This window comes from Fukomys damarensis, unplaced genomic scaffold, assembly GCF_012274545.1.
Source record: "Fukomys damarensis isolate Sample0158 unplaced genomic scaffold, DMR_v1.0_HiC HiC_scaffold_5, whole genome shotgun sequence".
NCBI lineage: Eukaryota > Metazoa > Chordata > Mammalia > Rodentia > Bathyergidae > Fukomys > Fukomys damarensis.
The window spans coordinates 21,078,701-21,085,651 of record NW_022900917.1 but is presented as its reverse complement, the minus strand read 5'-3'; the positions used below and the strand labels follow the sequence as shown (position 1 = coordinate 21,085,651).

The 6,951-nt window shown below is 41.0% G+C and overlaps 1 long non-coding RNA gene across 3 annotated transcripts in view; it reads left to right on the top strand.

Moving 5' to 3' along the window:
• Positions 1 to 5,727, top strand: part of LOC104859125 — a 10,336-nt gene extending 4,609 nt beyond the window's left edge. For all 3 annotated transcript variants that reach the window (XR_779303.1, XR_779304.1, XR_779302.1), the window contains exon 3: positions 5,550 to 5,727. This is a non-coding gene — a long non-coding RNA (uncharacterized LOC104859125). The remainder of the gene's footprint in view (positions 1 to 5,549) is intronic.
• The last annotated feature ends 1,224 nt before the right edge of the window (positions 5,728 to 6,951 follow it).

Genomic DNA, 6,951 nt, shown 5'->3' with positions numbered 1-6,951 from the left:
GTGGCCATCGCGGGTTAAAGGCTCGCACAGTTGGCAAGGCCAGGCAGGGCCGAAGCCAAGGGACGCGCAGAAGTCAGCAGTGTTAGCAGAAGCCTGGAATAAGCACAGCACCCTGGAAAGGAAGTTTCACTTGTGCACTTTGTGTGTGTGTGTGTGTGTGTGTGTGTGTGTGTGTGTCTCTCTCTCTCTCTCCTTCCCTTTCTTCTTCCTCTCCCCACCTTCTTTTTCTTCTTCCTCACCATGATTTTAACAATTGTTGAACACAGCAGACTAAGGTGAGAAGACTCTGCCCAGCCACTGAGCTCTCTAGGGACCCCGCCCTTCATGCCCAGGTAGACACTTTGGAATGGCGTTTGCTAAGACATGGATGTTTGAAGTCTCTTTCAATTTTTCTTCATTGAAAGTGTTAGGAATTTACCTCCATCTTTTAATAAATTGCATAAAATTGGCTAAAACTGAATATCGACTTCCAAAAGCTGGTCTTTTGTGCTGGAGTCAACTCATACTCATTCACAGGAGTCAATATCAAAGCCCAGCATGGTGGTGCATGTCTGGACTGTACCACCAGGGGCACCCTGGGAGGCTAGGATTGCAGGATTGCAAATGCAAGGCCAGCATGGACAACTTAGACTCTGTCTCAAAATAAGATCTTTAAAAAGGGCTGGGAGTATAGCTCAGTGGTAGAACTTGCCTAGCATGGGGAACACCTTGGATTCAATCCCAGTGTGGGTGGAGGAGGGATGTTGCTGGCTTTGGAATTCTTCATACTGGTAGCGTTTGTACCATGGAAATTGGCAAACACTGTCAATCAAGGCTACCTTCTCCCCTAGAGCTGACACACTCACTAGCACACCAGTGACAAGTGAATTTGACCATTGGAGAGCATTTCCATTTGCTAATGAGATCAACTTTGTCTTTCCTTTTCCAAATTCATATCCCATCTGAAAAGATTTGGGAATGCTTAAAGATTATGGATTGCTTAGGGTTTTTTGTACTTTTATGTTTGTTTGCTTTTTCTGAGACAGGCCAAGATGGCCTTGAATGCACTGTGCAGCACAGGCTAGTCTCGAGTTGGAAGGGATCCACTGCCTCACTCTCTCAAGTGCTGGAAAGATAGGCATGTGCCACCTCACCAGGCTTGCTAGATTTTTACAGTAAAATTGCCTCAAAATAACGTACGAAGTTCCCATGTTTTGGCTTTGCTTCTATTTTAGCTTGGCCTTTCTCTAAAATTTAAATTCCAGCTTAATTTGGTCAACTAGCCCAGAATATTTCATACTCATTCCTGACATCGGATTTTGCTTCTTTATGTGCTCCCTCTTAGACCTTGGGTCCCTTCCCTTCTACATACCCAGTCATTTGCATTCTTCAGAGCCTGACCCCTCTCTCATGACTCTAGTCCAGTCGTGCCACAGCAGGCTCTTTGTTAGCACTGAACGCTATAAAAGCTTCACTATTGCTTCTCTAGTCTATGATTGCTTTTTCCCTATAATTTCCTTAGCACTTTTCTCTTCTACCTGTCTTAATTGTCCAGTATGCCACCTTGGAATTCTGCTTTCCACTTTTCTGTGTGATCCCTTGTCTACTCAAATAGCATATTCTCTTCTTTTTCTTCTTTTCTTTTCTTCTTCTTCTTCTTTTTTTTTCCTATACTGGAAATCGAACTCAGGACTTTGCACTTGCGAGGCAGGCAGCACAACCACCGAGCTAAATCCCTGGCCCTCAAAGAGCATATTCTCTTGTAGAGCAAAGACTCTGTATTGCAGAAGATGGTACATATCTGCCTTTGGCTTGCGGCACAGTACTGTTACAGTACACACAATAAGAGCTACAGATGACAGCGCTCGGTTCTCTCCATGTGAATCTGTGGAAGGTTTCGGCTAACCCAGGCCTCAACTCTCAGAGATTCTAATCGGGTTGGTTTGGATTCTGACAACATTGTGTTATAAAAGTTCCTACAAGTGTACTTACTTCATTACTACCAGTTCAGAAGCTCTGGGTAATTTAATATCCAAGCGTGATTGAGAACCATGACTCAAAAGGCATGAGTAAAGAGAAGAAGTAGATCATTATTTTAACACTTTTTTTACAACCCAAGGTTGATCCAGCTAACCGAGATATACCACTATGGCTTCTAACTCTATTTGATCATAGCTCCTTAAGGAGAAGGAATAAGTCATGTTTGTAGCAACACCCCGTCCACCCCAATGTCTGGAGCAAGCAGATCTACCCATTTAGAGTCTTCCTACCTCAGCAACTCTGCTGTTAAAACCTTCTAGACCTCAGATTATATGTATGACCAAATAGGAATGCTGTTCTTTGTTTTAAAGCTGCATTTTTAATAATAAAACAAAGCTGCTTTACAAAGATGTATAAAGAAAGAAGAAGCAGAATAATACACTTTCTATTTGCTTCCATTTCTCCTCTATGAATGAGAATAATACTGAGACTGCAAACGACTGAACACAAATCTTAGTAGGGGAGATAGTGAGTGTCTAGCAGCTTTAAAATGTGTTCAAGTCCAGATGCATTACATCTAAGACAATTAAAACAATTTGCAGCTGTTATTGCAGCTGCTCATGTCCTGGGGAAAAAAAAATCAGAGAGAATGGGAAAACTGCCAGAAGATCAGAGCTAAGCAAGTGCCTCAGATTTTAGAAAGGAGGAGGAGTTTATAATCTAGAGCCAGATGAGTTTGACTTTCATATCTAGCAACATGCTAAAATATATTCTTTTTTTGTTGTTGTTTGTTTTTGTTTTTTTGAGACAGGGTCTCACTATGTAGTTGAGACTGACTTGAAACTCACTGTACAGTGCAGGCTGGTCTCGAACTCACAGTGATCCTCCTGCCTCAGCCTCCCAAGTGCTGGGATTACAGGCGTGCACCACCACGCCTGGCCTAAAATATATTCTTTTTTTGTTGTTGTTTGTTTTTGTTTTTTTGAGACAGGGTCTCACTATGTAGTTGAGACTGACTTGAAACTCACTGTACAGTGCAGGCTGGTCTCGAACTCACAGTGATCCTCCTGCCTCAGCCTCCCAAGTGCTGGGATTACAGGCGTGCACCACCACGCCTGGCCTAAAATATATTCTTAACTCAATTATTTGTATGCATTTAGTAAAGAAAGAGCCACCTACCATAGACCAGCATGAGGTCGCCAAAACTAATTCCTGACAACATTTTTCATGTAGTTATTCTGTTAGAAAGAAGGTAGACAGAAATTACATTGCAGGCAAAGTTTGAATACCAGTCAGGATTGATTCCGAAAAAAGAATACAAAGTGTTGAGTTCCTGCTATGTGTACCATAATAGGGCCTGGGGATAAAATGTCTAACAAGACAGCCTTTTCCGCCTCCTCATTACATGATCATGCACTATATCATAACTTCTCAAGAAACAGGTCTGAAAGTGCCTTTCCACTCACCTCGGACATCCCACATGGAGGGCAAGTTCAAGCCCTGTCCCTGGTATTCTCCATACATCTGTCAGGACCACCTCTTTCCTTGATACCCACCCAAGGCTGCTGCTACAAACTGTACCTGTGCCACTTCTATGGCCTGTGCCTCCAAAGTCACCTTTGTATGGAAAATTTTCTGTGCTAAGAGCTACCCACAACTTTTAACTTTTGGCTCTAAGAATGACCCTTGCACACCTACAACCTTGGGATTTCATTATCCTCTGTGTTACTACCTTCAGCCATTGTTTTTAAGGAGCTTCGCTGAATAACCTCAGTCCAGGCCTTGGCCCCTTGCCTTCCTCCTTTTGTTTCCTTGCTTGCCTTCCACAGTCTTCCAAGAAATTTCACTAAATAATCCTGAATCTAGTGCACCCCCCACCATGTTCGGACAAATTGTTTTGCCTTGAGAAATCCCAGAACTGGTCCCATCTCAGATCATAACAGACTTCACTTCAGCATCACAACACTCTGAAACCCCTCCTTGCCCTTGAAATCTTAATTTACAGCTTTCCCTTAAATATGCGCAGTATTGCGACTTTGCTGAAGAAGCTTGCATTCCGATGTAACCTGGGTTTGTGCGTGACTGTTCCACGAAACTGCTTCTCACAGTGGTCAGTACCATCCTCCAGGTTGGCAAGCACAATGGACACATTCCAGTTTAATTATTGCTTTATCTCTCTGCAGCAGTTGTCATTGTTGACCATTTCCTTCTTTTTGAAATTCTCTTCAGCCTTAAGCTCCAAGATTTTCCTCATGAATGACTGACTCTTCCTTTTGACTTTTCTTGTCTCTCTCTACCAGCCACTTAAAAATTGATCTTTAACCAAGATTTTACCCTCAGAGCTTTACTTATCTCACTCCTCAAGCTCTCCCTTGAGTAATCTCATCCCCACACAAACTTCAGCTAACTTGGGTGATGACCTCTGACCTCTAGGCTCACATCTCTGCTTGCGTATGCTGTCTGCTTAGACTTCAAACTGACCAAACTCACCTCATCATTTTCCTTGTCCTCAATGCCTCGAAAAAATTGAGGAGAAAATTTTCTTTTATGAACCTCAATTACCTGGCCTCTCTATTTGGCTTCACCTTTCTACACCCACTTTGATTCTGACAACATGTGACTCTGATGTAAAATAATAGAATATTAAGTTCACGCTTGGCAAATAAAGAATAAAAACTCCACCCTCAAACAGTGATCAAAAATCAAGCTATCATTTTTTTTTTAGATTCTTACCATTATTTTAAAAACAAAATTATGGATTGCTAATTACTGTACTTTGATCATTTTAGAACATACATGTATTGAAACATCACATTGTACCCCATAAGTACGTGGAATTATTCTGTGTCAGTTAAAAGTAAACTCTAATATATCATAAGTACCATTTAAAAATGCAATTAGAAAGGTGGCTCTAATCATATGCAGTTGCCACTCCATAATTGTATTTTTTCAATGAGCAAAGCCTCCATTCTGCATTTGAGCTGACATATAAAATTCTGGGAATTCACGTGTTCTGTTTAGAAAGGGATTTTGTGAGCAAGTCTTGCACTCTGAAATTTACTAAGTTCCCCTTGCCTTGGCAGGTTACATGTTGAAACAATATAAGCTTCTATGTTTAGAGAGAGAGAGAAAATCTTTATAATTGCCTATTGTTTTTTCTGTGAATACAGGTGAACTTGTCATTGGGGGTTCCCCTCTCTCTCTTTCCTGAGTGAGGCTAAAGTCTTCACTGATAAGGTCAGAATTTTTTGCCTGCTGTGAATCCTCAGATGTAGGCTGCCACCACTAAAATGAAGTCATAAAACAGAAATCCCAAAACAAGCCTGCATAAACCAAAGACTCATGCACCCAGCATATGCACAGAGGACAAGCCTATTATTTCACACCTGGTGCTCTACCAGTGGAGATTTGGGAAGCACAGAAACAGTCATTCTGATGAAGCACTATTACTGGTTGGCATTCAGGAAGTTTGCTGCAAACCCTAACTTCCCTGTATAAAATACCCACCCACCTAACATTCTTTTTTAGTATGAAATCTTCTAATAGCAAATCTCTAATTACATTTCTTATTTTCATTTTTTTTCTTCCAGGAACATTGTTGACTTCTCATGTATAAGAGTGCCAGTGCATCTGTCTCCATTAGCATTGTCAGGCGGGTTTTATAAAATCATATTACAAAATGTGGGTCAGTGATCACTGAGTCGTGTAATTTATCAAGACAATACCCAGATGCACTGTTGGACATTCCTTGCAAGGGGATGCAATCTACTGGGATAAACAACTCTGCAATGCCTTCCATTCTTCAGAAGCAAAGGCCATTTACGACTAAGGGGAAAAATCAATATCCAGAGTTCCACTCTCAAATATTTAATGTCCCAATGTTTTATAAGGTAATATATCAGTGAAAGCTGACAGGATACTTCCATTTGATAATACACCATCTCTTCAGCTTGAACGTCTAATTATTTCTCCAAATTCAGATTTTGAGAACCAAAAAGGACTTTGTCTCTTAGCCCAAACCCCTGGTTTTCTAGGACAGTGGATATACACCAAAGTTCAAGTAGTTTGTCCAACAATTGGTGATAAAGTCTAGAGTTAAATTTATCCTGCTCGCAAATTCAATAAATACCAAGTTCAGCTCTTTTTCATTTTCACATATTTCATTATGTCTATTTCATTCATTTTGACTTTAGAATAGAATTAATTTCCTAATGCCTATATTGCCTATATGCCTATATTGTCAACAGTTTTTAGCACCTGTTGTATAATAGGTACTAGAAAGAAAAAAGCACATCTCCCTGTGTACTGCCAAAGCAGGACTTTTATGAGTGATGGGAGAGAGTGGATGTAGTGACTCACACTTGTAATCCCAGCTTTAGTAGGCTCAGGCAGAAGGATCTGAAGCCAACCTGGACAACTTAGAAAGAATCTGTCTCAAAATTTTAAAAAGTGGGTGGAGTCTGAGGCTGTAGCACAGTGGTAGAGCACCCCAGATTCCATCTTCAGTACCACTATAATAATAATTATAGTAATAGTGATAATAATTATAATAGTAATAACAATAATGAGTTTTTAAAAGAGTAAAAGGAGGTAGGATGCAAATACTCCCCCATTTTATCTCTGACAGCTTCTTCTCAATCTTTCTCAATAGCGTCTCTCCCTCTGTTACCTCTTAAGATTTGCTTCTCTTCTTTCCTGTCTTCTTGCACGACACCAGCCAGTCTCCTTTGTGACATCATTGTCCACATGACCTTGGCTGTAAAGGACCTTGATTACTCAGAAGTTTGTCTCCCGAGTTCTGGTCCTCTAATACCATAAGTCTTTACATCGCTTACTGGACACCTCATAGGTTTCTTAAGATCAGCACATCTGGACCCAGGGATCTAGCTCAGTGGTGCCACTACCTGCCTTGCAAACACAAGGTCCTGAGTTCAACCCCAAGTACCAAAAAAAAAGATCAACACATCTGTAAATGATGAAGGCAGGGAACCC